Genomic DNA, 19,717 nt, shown 5'->3' on the forward strand with positions numbered 1-19,717 from the left:
CAAAATTGCTCGCAAATCGCGAAGATTTCGTCGATTTTGATGAAATCTAGCCGTCATTTCCTTCCCGTTGGAGTTATTTAGACGTTTAACCGCTCATTTCACTCCATTTTACACTGCAAATGCAATGTACTACCGTTTAAGCGTCGAAACAAGCGAAACTGGTCGCAAATCGCGAAGATTTCGTCGATTTTGATGAAATCTAGCCGTCATTTCCATCCCGTTGGAGATAATTCAACGTTTAACCGCTCATTTCACTCCATTTTACACTGCAAATGCAATGTACTACCGTTTAAGCGTCGAAACAAGCAAAATTGCTCGCAAATCGCGAAGATTTCGTCGATTTTGATGAAATCTAGCCGTCATTTCCATCCCGTTGGAGATAATTCAACGTTTAAGCGCTCGTTGAACTCCATTTTACACTGCAAATGCAATGTACTACCGTTTAAGCGTCGAAACAAGCAAAATTGTTCTCAAATCGCGAAGATTTCGTCGATTTTGACGAAAACTAACTGTCATTTCCTTCCCGTTGGAGTTATTTAGACGTTTATGCGCTCGTTGAACTCCATTTTACACTGCAAATGCAATGCACCACCATTTAAGCGTCGAAACAAGCAAAATTGCTCGCAAATCGCGAAGATTTCGTCGATTTCGATGAAATCTAACCGTCATTTCCTTCCCGTTGGAGATATTTCGACGTTTAAGTGCTCGTTGAACTCCATTTTACACTGCAAATGCAACGCACTACCGTTTAAGCGTCGTAACAAGCAAAATAGCTCGAAAATCGCGAAGATTTCGTCGATTTTGATGAAATCTAGCCGTCATTTCCATCCCGTTGGAGATAATTCAACGTTTAAGCGCTCGTTGAACTCCATTTTACACTGCAAATGCAATGTACTACCGTTTAAGCGTCGAAACAAGCAAAATTGCTCGCAAATCGCGAAGATTTCGTCGATTTCGATGAAATCTAGCCGTCATTTCCTTCCCGTTGGAGTTATTTAGACCTTTAACCGCACATTTCACTCCATTTTACACGCCAAGTGTAATGCACTACCGTTTCAGCGTCGTAACAAGCAAAATAGCTCGAAAATCGCGAAGATTTCGTCGATTTCGATGAAATCTAGCCGTCATTTCCTTCCCGTTGGAGATATTTCGACGTTTAAGCGCTCGTTGAACTCCATTTTACACTGCAAATGCAATGTACTACCGTTTAAGCGTCGAAACACGCAAAATAGATCGCAAATCGCGATGATTTCGTCGATTTTGACGAAAAGTAGCCGTCATTCCCTTCCCGTTAGAGATATTTCGACGTTTAAGCGCTCGCTGATGTCACGTCCAGCGCTCCGCACGAGCCGTAACAAGAACAAGAAAACCATTCTATACAAAACGCGCGAATAAGGATTTGAATGCACAAACTAACACACGGCGCTACGAAACTAAAGGAAGGAGTAACGAAACGTGGGCGACTAATAGATCCAACCAATAAACAAAATACATATACACACAACTCTAAATAAACCTACCAATAACCGACTTGCAATTTGAAAAACTTATGGTTCAATATAATATAAATCCAACCAGTATAAAATAAAATAAATAGAACCAGCTAATGGATTGAACGAGTTACGAACCAAACAAATAAACCAGGAAATAAGAATAACTACATAAGGGGAAATAATTGAAACGCCAGGAATACATGTATATATATATATTTTAATCAATCAACTTGGAGAGTTACATATAAGTATAAACATATATGCCAGACGTGTAATAAAGTAGTAAATATTAGAGGCAGTGCTTCCAATACTATGCAACAAATACAATATTATCAATTTATGAAATATAAGTATATATGAAGTCAAAAACTAACAGTCTAACGAATACATAAAACATACAATATTGTATTATTGTAGAAATAAAGGTTACATTGTCAGAAATGTATATATATGTGTGCGCATTAAATCAAATAGTAATGTAAGATATATACTTAAAACTAGCCTACATTCCCGTAAAGAGTTATAAAATAAGAACTGCATTACTGTTTAGGAAATTCGAGGATTTGGGAATACAAATTGTTGACTATATTTCCCACACAACAGTTATACATCTATATTACTTTCTGAAGAACATCTTGCACGCACGCTGGTCGCCAACCGACTACCCTAGATTCTTCTAACATCTGGCAACAGTCTTTTGTCTCCACTAAGACCTTGACGCCCTCTAACCCTTACACACGCACTCTCATGTACAGTGTAAATGTATCACTTCCCTAACACGCCTCCTTACATTTATACTGTACACTTAATTTTATTTACATACTTGTCGAATTAACAAAATATTTAACATTTATCGCTTTATTTACATTTCTCTTATTTTACATTCATCCATGACCTAAACCTTTCAAATTTCTCTCTACACAGTGCCTTCGTAAAAATATCGGCAGTATTTTCTTCTGTACTTACTTTTATTATGTTTATCTTATTTTCCTTTACGTACTCGTGAACGTAGTGGTAATGAACTTCAATGTGTTTAGTATTTTTTGTAAAAGTTCCGTATTTTGCTATACTCATTACTCCAGAGTTATCCTCATAGATTTTTACAGGGTTATCGTCTACATTTACATCGAAGATTTTCATTAGTTCTCTGATAGTCATTACTTCGCTCACCGCTTCCGATAGAGCTACATACTATGCATACGTCGAGGCTTTTGTCACACACCTTTGTTTTTTAGACTTTCATCCAATTACATTTCCATACAATCTACTTACATACTCAGAAGTCGATTTCCTATCTATATGATCTCCTGCCCAATCAGCGTCCACATAACAATCTATCGTTTCGCACTTTTCATTTCTTTTATAAAGTAGCCCTAAATCTCTAGTCCGGTACAAATATTTCAATATTCGCAAGGCATATTTAAAATGTGTCTCGTTACAACAATCTTGAAATCTACTCAGATAATTCACACTATATATAACTTATATAACTACATATAACTTATATCGTGTCTGGTATTTACACTAATATACAGCAATGCGCCAATTAAATTCTTGTATCCAATGTCCTCTCTATTTATCTCAGCTTTTTCAATTTTTAAGTTGGTCTCCATAGGTGTACAGTACAATTTGCTATTATGTAATTTATATTTGTTGGCTAATGATTCTATGTATTTCTTTTGGCTTAATCTCATTTCATTTTTTAAATAATCATACTCTATATTCCAAGATATTCTTTTACTTCACCTAAATCTTTCATTTCAAATTTATCAGTTAATAATTTTTTTTTACACTTTGTATCTTCCCTTTGTTTTTACTACAAAACAACAAATCGTCTACGTATATTAACAAATAAACAACATTTTCTCCCTCTCCATAAGTATATAGGCACAGCTCTATATTGTTCTTTTTAAAACCTAATCTCGTCACATACTTATCAAAACACTCATACCAGTCCCTCGGACTTTCTTTTAACCCATAAAGCGCTTTCGATAATTTACAAACTCTATTCGTTCCGTCCGCATATCCCTTTGGTTGATTTACATATACCTCCGAGGTTACTTCACCATTTAAAAAGGCAGTTTCTACATCCATTTGCTCAATTATTAATCCATTTTGACAACAATACGATAGCAATATCTTAAAGGTCTGATTACTCGCCACTGGAGAATATATGTCATCGGCTACGTTTCTTTGTTGAAATCCCCTTACCACTAATCTAGCCTTATACCTGTCCTCTGATTTTTTCGTGTAAACCCATTTTACATCTAATACTTCTTTGCCTTTTACCGTTTCTACCAATTTCCAAGTTTTATTCTTATAGAGACATTCTATTTCCTTATCCATAGCCTGTTTCCAAACTTCATTATTTTCGCAACAAATCGCCTCCTCAAATGTACGAGAGATATCTACTTTACAATAATTTGCATGAATCTCGCAAATATTTTCCTTTTCTGGATACCTTACTGGAGTTTTCTTAATACGTGTAGATCTCCTAGGAGTGTTTGAGCTTTCAATACTACTATTATTTTCATCTTTCCTACCTTCTAACTCTTCCTTATCCATACCATCCAATGAATAGTTATCTTCGCTATCATTTCTATCTGCCTCTAATGAATTTTCCTCAAAACCGATACATTTAGTGTCTGTCTCTATGACCTCTACATGTCTAGCTATTGTTATTTTCCCACCTAATAAGACTCTGTATCCTACTTCACTATATCCTAATAGAATTCCCATATCTGCCTTCTTGTCCCATTTGGAAACTCTTTTTTGTTCTGGCCTTCTTACAAAAACTTTACTACCATATAGATGTAGATTTTTAACATTTGGTTTTTTCCCGAAGAATATTTCAAAAGGTGTCTTTCTTTCTATAGTATTCGCTAATATTCGATTTTTCAAGTATGCCGCTGTACAAACTATTTCCGGCCAGTACCTTTTATGTACTTTCGCTTCCGCTAACAAGCAACGCGCCATGTCCATCACTGTTCTATTATACCTTTCCGCTGTCCCGTTTAATTCATGTACGTATGTTGGGCAATTATTTATTCTTATACCTTTATCCCTAGCAAATTTATAAATTCGATTATTTAAATATTCTTTACCATTATCGCATCTTAATATTTTTAACCTCTTGCCCGTTAAATTTTCGGCTTCATTTACGAACTGTACGAAAGAATCAAAGACCTCATCTTTTGATTTTATACAATAGATCCTAGCTATTTTACTATAATCATCGATAAATGAAATGAAATATTTTTCTCCATTGAATCCGGTAGTCTTAAAGGGACCACATACGTCCGTATGAATAATTTCCATTATTTCCTTAGCCTTAGTTCGATTATTTTTGAAAGGTAAGTTATGCATTTTGCTTTCTATACACAGCCTACATTTCAAAAGTTCCTTTTCAAATTCATTCGGTATGCCAGTCACTAGCTGCTCTTTACCCAAAATCTCTAAATATTTAAAATTTACATGTCCTAGCATCCTGTGCCATCTTTCCTTTTTACTCATACCACTACGTTCGGCGCTGTTTACTAAGTGCTTCTTCCCTTTCAATATACTTTTTATTCTATATGTCCCATTTTCTTTGAACGCTACAGCTGTAAGTTTATTATCCTCATCTATTACTTTCGCAATATTTCCTTTGGAAATAACCGTATTCTTATTGTCTGTTAGTTTACCTAAACTAATCAAATTTGCGGACATTTCTTTCGCGTAAAATACTTTCCTCATATTTATTTCATTTTGTTTTCCGAATGCTTCAAAATAACTTATAACATTCCCAACTTTTGTCGCTTTTATCGGTCTATTATCGCCTAAATATATATTTACCGGTTCTTTTAGGTCGATAGATTTATCGAAATAATTTATATTATTAATTATGTGATCGGTACAACCGCTATCTAATAGCCACAATATTTCGTTCTTCCTTATTTCATTCGTCTCACTGCTGTTTGCTGCGTGCGCCGTTGCTATCCATATGCCTGCTCTTGAGTTTCCATGCTCGCCCGTGCCGGTTCTTGATTGACGATGAAAGTTTCCACGTCCTCTGCTCATATTGCCTTTGTTCTCTCTTCCTCTGTTTCGACCACGTGTTGGCCCATGCCAATAGCCGTTACTGCTTCCCGCTTGGACGCCATTTTGACACTCTCTCGCAAAGTGTCCTAATCTTCCACATCTGAAGCATCCTTCCTTTTTTGCAGAAAAGGCGTTGGTTTGCCTTTCTCCTCGATTGGATTTATTTTTCTTCTCTGCTATCTCTATTTTATTTTTTACATACGCTACCGTTTGATCCTCTTCTTTCAATGCGTCTATTATGTCCGCTATGTAGCTGTATTCTTCGGGTAACGTATTCAGCATGTAATTCAGCTTTTCCCTCTCACTTACTTGTGCGCCCGCACTTTTTAATTCATTGATTAATTTTTCAAAGTCGTTAAAGAATGATGCTGAATCACTGTAGTTCTCCAGTCTTATGTTTTCCAATCTCCTTCTGCATACGATCTGCAGTGCCGTCGACTCTTTCAAGTACATTTCATCGAACCTTTTTATTATATCATACGCCGTTTTTCCTTCCCTAACATACTCCAATTGTCTGTTCGATATTGCACTATAAATTATATTAATCGCCTTCAAATCCTTTTCGTCCCAGTCTTCATCGTCTCTTTCGTTCTTCATTCTAGTTGTAACAACCTCGCATTCCTTATATTTGAGAAACATCGTGATTCTTTGCTTCCACATTCCATAATCCTCACCATCGAATATAGATATCATGATTTCCGATCTCTCCATTTTAATTGATTCTTCTTTTTTTTTCTTTTCTTACTCAAGCGTTCCTACGTGCTCGAAGTATATTTTTTCCTCTGAAAGTTTTTTTTTCATTACTGAAAACTCACTCGCAAGATCGTAACCACGCACTAAATATCTTGTAAAGCTAGTAACCACGCTCTGCTACCAGGTTAAGGAAATTCGAGGATTTGGGAATACAAATTATTGACTATATTTCCCACACAACAGTTATACATCTATATTACTCTCTGAAGAACGTCTTGCACGCACGCTGGTCGCCAACCGACTACCCTAGATTCTTCTAACATCTGGCAACAGTCTTTTGTCTCCACTAAGACCTTGACGCCCTCTAACCCTTACACACACACTCTCATGTACAGTGTAAATGTATCACTTCCCTAACAATTACGAAACATGCATGTCTATATATAAATATATAAATAATCCATATTCTAAACTAAACCACTAATAATAATCTACAAAAGAAATAGAACACACAACGCAACACTTGGGACTAAGCGACAACCTGTCGATAGGCCAAACGCTCAAAATAATTAACACCGCAACGACTTGAGGAATTGCGTACAGAAATTCTATCATCAAACACAAATATGTAAACACACATTAAACACACAATAATCTAGAAACAAAACCTTCAATACTATGTTGTCACAATACAAGATATATATGTATATATGAAATCAAATAATTGACACATAACCTCAAATACACAACATTACATCTCTAAAGAATCTAAATGAAAATCACATTGCCAGAAGTATATACATATATACGTGTGCGTGTGCGTGTTCTATCTTATTAAATGAAGTTAATATAAAATAAATAATTAACATTTCATTTCGTATGAATACTACACTGCCAGAAGAAATATGCATATGAATACATATTTATATATATATGTGTATGTGTGTATGTTTTACACTATCGAACACACTATAAAATAAACTACTCAAAACAATAAATAACGCTATCGAAGAATTAAAAAACATTAGTCATATTAATATGACACACAACATAAATATATATATATATGTCGGAGATGAAAGGACACCGGAACCTTCGGATAGCCCCGCAACATTGCAATCTAAAGTCTACTATAACTGTAACTAAACTATTGTAGTTATTCAATCCGCTTGTAATTGTTCGAGATTAGTGACGGTGAGCTTTGGCTCGAGGCGACAGTCTGTCGCCCAACGTAGCCGCGGTCAAGGGATGAACGCTTTGCCTAACAAAGGTATGGAGTAATTCTATAGCTCTCCTTAAAAGAAATATTCGTGGCGACACGCGACAGTAAACATTCCAACGGTTTCTGTCCCGTGGCTCGCCACACGCAGACCCTATTCTTCGAGTAAGATGATTGCCAGATGTCGATGCGTCTCCGCAGTACATGTTCGGCTAGCCCGAGGGCCCGTTATAAATCTTAAGGTTTAGTCAACTAAAGTCCTTCAAACAGACAAACAGTCTTTGTCCCAACTACGGGAAGATAGGGGAGACATATTTTTCAACGAGCGGCGTCTCTCACTAGCAACTTTCCCTCGAGGGCGGCTAGCATCTTTTTCTAACCACCGATATGGAGATTGACCAGTTAGCAGCAACGTCAATTTCCCTTACTTCCGAAACGAAGGCTTTCCTCGACGAATCCGATGATCTCGTGTCCTTAGACACACCCCATTATAGTTTTCCTCTGTGGCATCATCGGGACGGGACGGGCATTCTTTGACGCGCTCCCTTCGACTAAAGAGTAACGTCTTTACGCTCAGCAATTATTTTTACGAGTCAGACTTAGATTCAGCGAGAACGCCCATCTGTCATCCCGTTGGCCGCGGATTCGTTATTGAACCGGAGATCACTGTCACTAGTGTCGCGGACGTCTCACCGCCGTGATAGATTGTCAAACCTGTGTTATTCATACCTGTGTCAATAAATCGTATATTCGCTACACCGCAACAATGGCTACCTTCAATGAAGACTCCTCAAACACCGACAACCCTATCCCCACTGCCTCTCCGACATATATATATGTATATTCACACGAACAATACTTTTGTCACTTTAAAGCAATATTAATAAATAAATGTTCTAATTGCGGTAGAATAAGGAAAAACGTGCGACAGACGGAAAATTACTTCGATATCAAACAAAACTAAAGACCCGCCACTATAACTTTACTAATGATATTTATGAGCAGCCATGTTAGATTTACACGTGCGCATCGGAACAGTAACACGCGTTATGGCTACAGGAATCTTAGGGATTAATGGAAAACAGGCGCGAGAAACAAATCATGAAAACACATTGTTAACATTTTTCTTTAATAGATTCTATGAGCAACTACACTGTCAAATACAAATGAATATATATATATATATATATAATTAATTTAAGAAAAGGGGGGAAATATAAAATTAAATATACATATATGTCGGATCACGATTCGAATTTTGGGCGCGCGACGACTCTTCATGTGGACTAGCCATCGTTTCACAAAGCCGAGATTTTATTTACACGTATATACAGGTCTATCACTAAGCTTAACAAATAATAAGTGCAACTAATAATAAGTCTAACAAACACTAAGCCTAATGAATAATACGATCTACGAATAATTAAATTAAATAATACTATTAGCAATGTTTGAGTTCAAACGAATCCACGGTCACCGGGATAACTCCTTACTAAGCGAAACTAACTTAGACGCAAATGCGATCGTCGAAAATGCTCGATGTATCACTCTCCAAGGCAATCGCAAGAATGCCAGCCTCGTGGAGATTTTTCTCCCTGTACGATTGCATTTTGTTTTCTATACCCGTTTGGAAGCATCGAGAAGGTTCCAAACGCCGTTGCTAGGCACACTCGTTGGAAGCATCGAGAAAGTTCCAAACGCCGTTGCTAGGCAGTTTCTGCCTGGAGTTTTGATTACTAATACAATGTATGTCCCATTGCATCGGCACCTCCGAGGCAACATCACACGTGGCTAGGCCCGCTCTCGAGGCCGCATGCCGCCACAACCACATTTCTCGGAAAACACATACAACCACTCCAGACCTCCGTTAGATAAAACATCCATCCCGTGACCGTGGCTACGTTCAGCGACCGATTGTCACCTCGAACCCAATCTCGCTTATTACAAATCTTAAGCAATTACAACTATAATAAAATCTAGGCTAAGGTACTAGAGGATGTTCCCAAAATTTCCAAGGAAAGGCTTCGGCTTTCCTTTCATCTCCGACATATATTTAACAAACATAAAATAGATATCACATTTAAAAAATATATAAATATATATATATATATATATATATATATCATACATAAAAACAAAAGACATTTAAAAGAAAAAAAATAATAATAATAAGGAACCTCTGATGGAAATGCCTCCGCAAACATTGTCCGAACGCCGATCACCGAAGCCTAGGGAAACAACAAAAAAGGAAAAAACATTAAAATCGCAAAAACAACCATAATATGCGAATATCCAAACTTACGAAAAATAACTCGAAGAAGGAGGTCCTTGTTGTGGGAGAGCAGCGGAATTGCGCGTGTTGCCCGAGCAAACATCGAGATGATAATGATGCTGCAGCCGCCAGCCCTTGCACGCGCCGAAGAGACACGGGTAATTTCCACGGTACAAAACATAGAAGTTTCTCGCGGAAAAGACTAGATCAGTATGGAATGCTTCAAGCCTCCTAGACGCTAGCTCAGCAGAAGCACAGGACTGATAGGAACTAAGTCGAAATACGGAATTTACATTCCCTCGCGTACGATTCCAAGAAACCCAAACTGCAACATCCCGATTCCCACGGAAGCGTACCCCCAGTGGACCACCACCCCGTGGGGGATGGCATTATAAATAAGCGTAGCAACATAGAGCAGAGCTCATTATAATTTACGTACCATATTGTGCTCATTATTATATTTTGTGTTCATTGTTATTACGGATCATTCGTATTACGCTCATTATACTTTGCGCATTAGTCTTTGTGATCATTCTTATTACGATTATTCTTTGTACTCATTACCATCGTGCTTTTTATTACGTTCGTTCAGAAATTTCTTATAGCATTTACTGTATTAATCAGATTAGTAAATTGTAAGGCGGGTATCTAGATAAAATAAATAAAGTAAAAATTGGAAATTAACTATATTCGAGTTCAAGTAATAAACCCAGAAGTAAAAACACCGATCACCGGAGCAGGCGAAGTAATGGCACCCGACAGCACTGTTTCCTCAAGGTAAGAAAATTAATTTTGAAAATTCCTTCTCTGATAATTTCGTTTCCCTCGAGAATCGAATTAGAACTTCCTATCATCGATCTCGTTTTATTTCCGTGAACGGTTTTGAAGAAAGAATCATTGCTTAAACTTTACACAAGTCCCGCACAGAGAGGATCGTTAGAATCATCTTCGATTATTAAATTCAAAAGGCGAGAAAATCGTGGCAATAGAATCCATCGTAGCAAATGAATTGAGCCTCGGTTCTAACGACGAACCACTACAGCGAAATTAAAGGAGAAGAAGAAGTCAAACCTAAAAATAAATTTATATAAAACAACGAAAGATCTCACATTCCTATCCAATCCAGCAACGCTAAAATATATATATCCAGCTAATAAAATATATATATAATAACCTAAGCAATTCTACATTCAAATAAAAATCCGTTCAACGAGGACAAATATTTATTGTACCCAGCTTTAATCCTCTCCCGTGCCAGTATCCCTGCACATAGCAGGTTAGCCGAAAAGTGGAATTCGTTTGCCAGTTGTATTAAACGCCAGTTAACGCTACCCATTAAACGCAAAAAAAAAATTTAACAATAAAAAGAAAATTTCTGAAATAGTCCTTAGACTATTTCTGGTGGCAGCAACTAACGTATTAATCAGAAATCTAAATCAATATTTCATACACAATAATATCATTTCAATATTTCTCTTCCGATTAAATTCAAACTCAAACAAAAAAAAAATTTCAGTAAAATTTAAATTTAGAATTTGATCGATTTAAACAAACAAATACGTAACAGATTAAATTTTTGGTGGCAGCGGTGGGATCCGCTTCACGGAGGATTAAAGTTGGTTTAAACGGTTCGATACGCTCCACAGAGGACTAAAGTTGTCACGCTTGTCGATAAAATTTATACCTAAGAAATAATGTCGACTAAATTAGAATCGTTGGACAAAGACATGATCTTGAAGCCTGAACCTCACCGAGGGGCGCGGCGGGCCTAGCGCGCTTCGCCAACGCCACACGGAGTTCCCAGGCGATCACCCACCCAAGTACTCTCCGTGTCCGGCGCTACTTAACTTTCGTGATCTGACGGGAACGAGTGCACTCAGCGCGGCCAGGGCGTTGGCATTTCTATTTTTTACTTAACATGTTTGTAAGTAGTTGTAGCATGACTGTAATTTGTTGTGTTTGTTGTCTGAGTACTGCATTTTGCTCACATATTTTTGTTGACTGCAGCGTCGTTATTGTTGTTGTTTTGATTTTGGTTGTTTAAGGGTGGTGTTTAGTTAGTTACTTGTGCATAACTTCGGCTACCAAAGGTGTTGATGGGGTAGAACTGATGCCGATGGAATTTGACGAAATCGTTATTGTGTTTAAATGTTACATTCGTCCATTAATTGTCGTAGAATATCGAGACTACGTGATAAGTAACACACATTTTGAGTCGATCCGTTAATTTTCCCACGATCAATCTATCAAGTTACGAGACGAGAAATTTTTAATTTATAATAAAAATGTATGAGATTACGCTTTTTCGATGTACGCTTTTTCGAAGATCTGTAGCGCAAAGAACAATTCTCTCTCCAACGGTTTCTTTGATACATATTATAGCATCGCCGGAACACTGTTTACGAAAGGCCGACGAAACACATACAGTGTCGCGATAAAGCGTAGGTGCCGACGGGCCGAAAGTGTCGGGAAACTTCAATAGGCCTAATGGCCCACCGATATCCCTTTGGTCCTTCCGTAAAATAATCGGAAGAAGGCGTATATAACCAAAATAGCAGACGGTTACGAACACGTGCGTAGCGGGGATATTGAAAGATGACAAAGGGAAGAAAATTATTACTGGACGTCTAGGTTACATCATCGAGAACACAAAAAGGAAACAAATATGTCCTGACCATACAGGATCTATTGACCAAGTGCTCCCTTAAAATTCCTACTGTAGCGGTTCATGGCCATAAAGAAAGTTCCAGGGCTCAAGCGCACGTACTGGCCTGTGAAATGTGACGTCCGAGGTCAGGACGTCGTCAAAGAATAGACCCTATGATTTACAATAAAGCGCAAGTGCTTTCGATAAAGGAAACTGATTCCCTACCCCAGAAGAAAACATTCTGTTTCAGGCACCTCGGTATCCTATATGAATGGCAACGAGGAAAGGCTAGAGAGACGCAGAGAGATACAACTGATCAGTGAAGTCGAGTAAACGGTGAGTATGCGAAGAACAATACCAGTACGGCCCAGGTAACGCGTGCTGGTAAAACTATCAGGTCTTCCACGTATAATTAATAAACTCATTGTTAAATCAATCCGCGGAGTATTTCTTTGGCACCGTACACGTCCTACCACCTCACTGATAAAATCGAAAATAAAATCTAAGGAATATTACAACAGACGGATCAATAAACAAAATTTCAAAATGGTAGATTTGTTACATTTAATGAAAGAACTTAGTAGAGGGAAATCTCAAACGGATATACAGAACCTCATAAAGTTCCCAATATTTTCAAGTACCATAATATTGAAATCGAAGTAAAAGGAATGCCATGGTCAATACATATAAATAAATTAAAATTAACGCGCTCGCAATAGATAGTGACGAGCATTCAAACAGGCGGACCAAACACAACAAACAAAAGCAACACGTTAATAATGAAAACTTTTCCTATTATATACAGTACGGGCATCGTTTTTTATGAACAAGAACAAGGAGAGGAACTCTACGGTCCTTGGGATGGAGAACTTCCAGCCTATCACCCGGAGGTGTATGGATAATTACTCACTTACTGTTACCAATTACTCCAACACGCTTATTAAAATATCTTCGACCGTATCATTTGTCAAAACTGTTATTACAATGTAGATGAAATGCCAAAAGCAAAAAGGAATCGTAGACGTAGAGGCTATAATCCAGAATGATCGAGCTCTGTATACGACTGTTAAACTCGATATTTTGTTATCGAATTCACGATAAGAATAAATATAATGACCGAACCCTTCTCGCTGGGGCATTCGATTGTTGCATATTCACTACCGTAATCTCCAGGTCGCATTGACAAATTTTGAACAGATGTTACGATAATAAAATGAGCCGTGACACTTTAACAATTTATGATTTTACAATCCGCGGGAAAATAACATACTCAATATTCTGATTTGTGACTCAACAAAAATAAAGAAACACATTTATACGTCCTCTGTACTGCATATCTCGTTGAACATGTGGAAAATCGCTAGTAGCACATAGATTATGAAGATACATTTTGCTTGTTATGATATAGTAATCCTACTTTTTCAGCACTGTATCATATTTGGATTTAGGCTTGAAGAACGCTTCTACTTTACTAGTGTTGCTGTTTTTAAGATCTGTTTCTCGTAGTAGGTCTATAGAATTGTACTATATATTCAATATTACTTTATGAATATATTATGAAAATTATGTAAGAAAATTTAAATAAAAGGCAAATTTGAGGTAACAAACTGATAGAGCATGTTATATAAAATATGTTGTAAAACGAATAAACTCACTTCACTTCACTTTTCGTTCACTTTTTATAACACTTCGTGCTTTGCTTTTTTGTAAAATGTTTCGACGTATTCATTTTTTTATTATTTTTATGCAAAATTATGTTATTCTGCCAGAACTTTGTAATTTAATTCTCTCAAGTTAACTTACTGTTTGAAACTGACTCCCTTCTGCGAAAACATTTTTTGACTAAATTTACCCAGATATTTTCTGTATCCAATACTCAGATCCGATGAATATTCGGAGCAGTTCAAGGCTTGAATTTCGAAAGAGGTCCCGGTGCACCTTTATTAAGCGTCAAGTAGGCCAAGGTGAAGAAATTTACCTTTATATATGATAAGAGAGTTTATTATGCAGATCTAACAGAGTAACGGTACAAAATGTTACAGAATGATTCAAAGTATTACAAGAGACTGCGTCAAAATATTTTAACAGATTGATTCGAGCGCTTATTTTGGGGGGTTTTTATATCGTGCTTTCTATACTGTGTGACACTATCGTGGGGTTTTAGTCGGTAAGTCCGACACTACCCCGACAGTGTCCATGAGGATCTCCCCACGAAAAAAAAGTTCAAGGCTTGAATATTTTTAGAAAAATAATAATTTCACTGATCTTAGTATTAATTTCAGTGATTTCAGTAAAAATAAATGTAATTTTCAGTATTACTAACAATTTGTTTTATCCTCTTCCTACCACATTTTGAAATACAAATTTTTAAACCTAAAGTTCAATCTAACAATGAAGGTCATCATCGAGGTTGATACATGTTCCAGTTTCGAATATACATCAAAAGAAGTATTTCCTTTCTTAAGTTGAGGTCACAATAAGCATCTTCAATCAGCATTTTATTCTTTTGCGTTAATGGTGAAAACAAGTGATCGAAGAGATAGTACGCATCAAAATATAATACAATATGCTCAAATATACTACACAACCTGCTACAATATACTGCAAGAGTAATTGAGACCGAACACGGAAGAGCAGGAACGATAGCGTCATAAGCAGCTTGTTCCTTTTTGTTCTTTATTTGGAGTTTTAGATTTCTTCCCTTACAATAAGTAGCTCTTTGTGATCTATCTGTTTCCTCTCCTTTTTTCATCTACTTAGGGACTCATTTTTTGGAATCCGCGGACACAGTACGTAATTGATCTTCATCGAGCAATCTTGTCAATACGCATCGTCATTTGCCACTCCCTCATTTGAAGAGATTTGATGATAGTATTCCTATTACGGCATGTATATATTTCATGATATGGAGCAATATCATATGATGGTAATAAAAAGATACATCGAGTTCAGCAGATGTTCATATAGATCAAATTTTTGATATCCAAATTTACTATAGTGTTCCAGTGCGACATATGATCAAGTAATTTCACAAAACGACCTGAGTTAAAAATTTGGCAGGAGTCCCATTTCAGGAATAGGTTATTCAAAACACTAAACTCCATACATTTTAAGGCAGTTCATATGAGATGGTTGTCCCAATAGATTCAAATGCCAATAAGAACATTTTACAGGACTTTCAAATCCAAGTCGAAAATGCATTCATAAGCGGTTGCAATTTTCATACAGTGATGATTGATTTTAGTCTCCTGTGCAAGCACTAAATATGTTTTCGCTTGAAACATTTTTGACTTCAGGTGTTCTCAGGTTTTTCTTTGCATATTATCTATAGACAGTCTTGAGTGCAGTAACGTTGGTTTGAAAATTTTGGGTGGATGAGAAACGTAATTGTTGACAATACATCTGTTCGGTTGGAATGTACTTGTTAAGATATAATAAATTAATTGCTTTATTTGCAGTCAACATCGATACATATATATTATACTCTGAAGACCTCGATAACCTTGTAACACGCACGCTTGTTGTCAAACAGACTATTCTAGATGCTTCTAACAGCTACCAATAGTCTTTTGTCTCAACTAAGACCTGGGCGTCCTCTGACGCTTACACACACATTCTCATGTACAGTGTAAATGTATCATCTATTTAACAGTACTACCGCACTGATACATTGTATTAATTGTATTGTCACCTATACCGTAACTATAGCCAGTTTTCAATGGTACGAGGAGTATTGTAACTCGTACAAGGATGACTGCAACGACATAAAAGAGGAAATGACGGAGTGCGTTTTCTGCAGTCAAAGCAGTGAAACCTTGTGCTCCTGTTTAGCAACTGGAGGTCAAGTTACGCAAATTGCATTTTTCTGTACAAGAAAATGCAAATACGTCTGTAGTAAATGCCGCATATTTATCGAAAAGTAGGTTGTTCATAAGATTTTCAATTTTCAAATATTTTTGAGGTGTTCATTAGTTCTCTTCAAGAAGTTTTTGCATCTTACAACCTTTTCCATCGATTGCGACCTCACTGCGTATAGGTTTGTTTGTATTACATAAGCAAATGTTTCATTTGTTCGTTTATCTAAATTGAAACTTGATATTATGTTATATTATTGTTGCTATATTACATTGCACAATCCTTGTATTAAGAGAAACAAGTTAAAATTCTGGATATAGTTTCCTTACAGATAAAGCATGATTCTACATTCGAAGTATACAAATATATTCGTTTGTGAAATAAGGAGGATCTCGTCTTCGTGATTAGAAAATTGATGTACTGCATCGCATATCTGACAAAAATAATTCGGTCCATTTCCTTAAGTAAAGTTGTTACAAAACTGTGTGCTATTCACGCGATTATGTGATTTGAGTGCACAAACGAAAGATTGGAATCGTTATAGTTTTCTTCTTTTTATATATGTATCTGTATATAATGCTGCTCGTTTTAAGCGAATCACGTTGTTCATCTTCTTCCCGTTACTGTGTCAAACTTCAAACCGCAAATTTTTTCTTTTATTTTTTACTAATAATTATTTACGAGTCTGCCAAATTATTCAAATTCCCCGCCACATAAATATATATCACAAGTTCAAACCGTTGCTGTGTCATTGTCCAATCTGCATGGAGTTTTCGACGATATGATGACCAATATCTATATCTTTTGATTTCTTATAGATATCTCCAACATATGTCGATATACGATAAATTACAATATAGAAGATAATATATTGTTGGCTAGGAACTTCCTGAATATTCTACAACTCCGTTCAACTAGACGGATTGCATTTCTTTACTGTTTTCTACATTGTATACTGTACAAATATCTTTATGAACTCTATACGTTTTTCTTTATGTTGAGATGTGAATGATATTTAAGGTCGTAGCGTTGCATGTTGCAAATGCTTATATCGCTGCAAAATACATTGTACGGTTTATCGCAAGACCTACTATTTTAGCGAATCCTTTTTTACCAATGAGACTGCTCTCTGCTCTTTCTTGTTTTATATTTTGTAGCACTTCTAAGCAATTACGTTGCTATCTTTCCATTTCTACTAACAAATTTTGTAACTTCTATGACGGTGTAATTGTTTACTGTAATAGCAGAATTCTGTCAATTTCATTATTATTTAAAAATTTTTCCTTGAAGGGACACTTACTTACTTGCAAAATTTAGTGAAAGAATGAAATTTTGTGTAGACTTGTACTCTATTAGTTTGCTTTCAAAATACCTCAACAGTAATTAACAAAAAATGTAATAGGATTCCTTTTATGACTTTAGATTTTCTTCAGTAATTTTCATAATTAATTACAGCGATTTTCCATGTTTTGCGCAACACACATAACTTATAGAATATAAACTTGTAAAACTTATATAAATATTAAGCATGTCCTGTAATTGTATTGCCAGTTTAAAACATAACCAAGAAAAGTGTGTCGAAAAAAAAGACTGGGAAATGTAAATGAACAATGGAAGAAGGTAAGATATTTCTTGTAAATACAACACAACCTCTATACGTAATCTGCTGTTTCAATGATCGTGCTTTTACATATGAGAATCAGTTACGATTAATTGCAACCCGTTAGAATGAAATAATTACATAACCATACAGAATGATTTATGCAGAGACCCGCATCTAAAATCGTCCTGTGTGATGCAAAAAATATTTCTAATTGTTTACTCACAAAATATTGTAAATAAAAGTAAAAGGCAAAATGAAGACTTAAAAACTTAAATACATGGCTTAAGTACTGCATGGACCATATTAATTAGCAATAAAATTAGAAAGATTTGCCGAATGGACATATTGTAAGGTACAAGTTAAATAAATAAATAAAAAAAATATATCTGTAGCGGCACATGAGTTACAGAAAGATTCGAATCGAGGGTGACTCATGTTGTTGTTTTGCCTCGGAGTATCAAGACCGTTAGGTTTCAAGTAATGTAAGAACAAATAAACTCCGGACAAAACAATGTCGCCGCTACATACAACCGTCAAACGTAGACGAATTCGAATTTTCTGGTTCTCCCCCGACCAGTATAAATAAACGGACGCAATCACGAGCGAAGGAGTTCATCGAACAGAGTCGAAGAGCATTATTCGTGTAAACAATTATCGAAGTGATCTACAAAGTTTCTCCGAGTATTTATCGGGTATTCATTTCGTAATATATTTTTGTACCAGCCACTCACAATTCGTCTGTAATTTATTTATTTATTTGGAGATATATTTAACGGATTGCGACAGCAATATTTCGCTTTCGTTATTTCGCTCAACCAAATAAAGATTAATCCTCCACATTGGTGACTTCCACGTGATCTTGAGATAGCGAAATTAATATTGTGAGTCTGAGCGCGTTAAGGATGTCGAAACAATACGACTACGGTTACGATTTTGCAAACCATCCGCGTGCCACCGCTGAAGCAGCAGAAGATCGTATTTTGGTTCTCTCTATTTGAGAGACAGCTCGCGGTGGTGGGGGTCAAGGACGGGAGATCTAGTGGCGATCGAAAGGACGCAGGGCGGCCCCGAGCTGAGTCGGTATTGGCGATATTTGTTGACGTTACATTCCCCCGGTGTTAGAGTTAGGCTGGTCCTCCAGACTCTTATTTTCGGCGTAGTATTCCCTTTTGTATGCCCTTTTGGAATCTTACATGCCTTGCTTCGAAGATGATTGAATCGGTGTCTTGAGATAATTCTCGTAATGGTTGTATTTCAGGTGTGGAATATGTGTTTAAAGGTGCGCTAGGTGTCTCTATTAATCTATGGTAGGAGGTTGGCGGGTAGTATAGAAAAGCCGAGGGTGGTGTCCGATGTAAGGATAGGGGAGAACATCACCATTTCGGTGGTACCAAGGAGTAGGGGGGATGAGGAGAACGACCCCTTGAGGCCCAGTAGGAAGGCCCTGAGGAGCCCCCCGAGCGGTGCTAGGCCCGAGATAGGAGTAGTCGAAGATTCGGAGGGTTCCGCTGGGATGAGGGACGGCGACCTCGGTACGCCAGTGACGACGAGAGCACTGGCCTACGCCAAGCTGCTGGCGAGAAGGATGGTGGATAAAAACTCTGGAGTGAAAAAGGCGAGTGCGACCATGCCTGGCGAAGCGGAGGACAGTGTCAGGGATGACACGATGACGAGCGACGCCGTCATATAGACGTCGTGATATCAAGGCCGGAGCTTAACGGGCTCACTCAAGCCCTCACTGGCGTTGTCCAGATGCTGGGCGTCCTTGTGAAAAAGTTCAAGGTAGACAAGAACAAAGGCGAGGATATCAGGGAGGTAGGGAATATGATGAAAGGTATTCTATCGTCCCTGGAGC

General features: G+C 37.0%; 1 long non-coding RNA gene and 1 pseudogene across 1 annotated transcript; one reads left to right on the forward strand and one right to left on the reverse strand.

Moving 5' to 3' along the window:
• Nucleotides 1-11,536: 11,536 nt before the first annotated feature.
• On the reverse strand, nt 11,537-11,655 carry LOC117164049 (5S ribosomal RNA; annotated as a pseudogene).
• LOC143304492 (uncharacterized) lies at nt 11,575-13,487 on the forward strand. The gene is made up of 3 exons (XR_013061158.1): nt 11,575-11,681; nt 12,655-12,740; nt 13,210-13,487. It is a non-coding gene; the product is annotated as an uncharacterized LOC143304492 (long non-coding RNA).
• The last annotated feature ends 6,230 nt before the right edge of the window (nt 13,488-19,717 follow it).

This window comes from Bombus vancouverensis, unplaced genomic scaffold, assembly GCF_051014615.1.
Source record: "Bombus vancouverensis nearcticus unplaced genomic scaffold, iyBomVanc1_principal scaffold0037, whole genome shotgun sequence".
In the NCBI taxonomy this organism is placed as follows: Eukaryota; Metazoa; Arthropoda; class Insecta; order Hymenoptera; family Apidae; genus Bombus; species Bombus vancouverensis.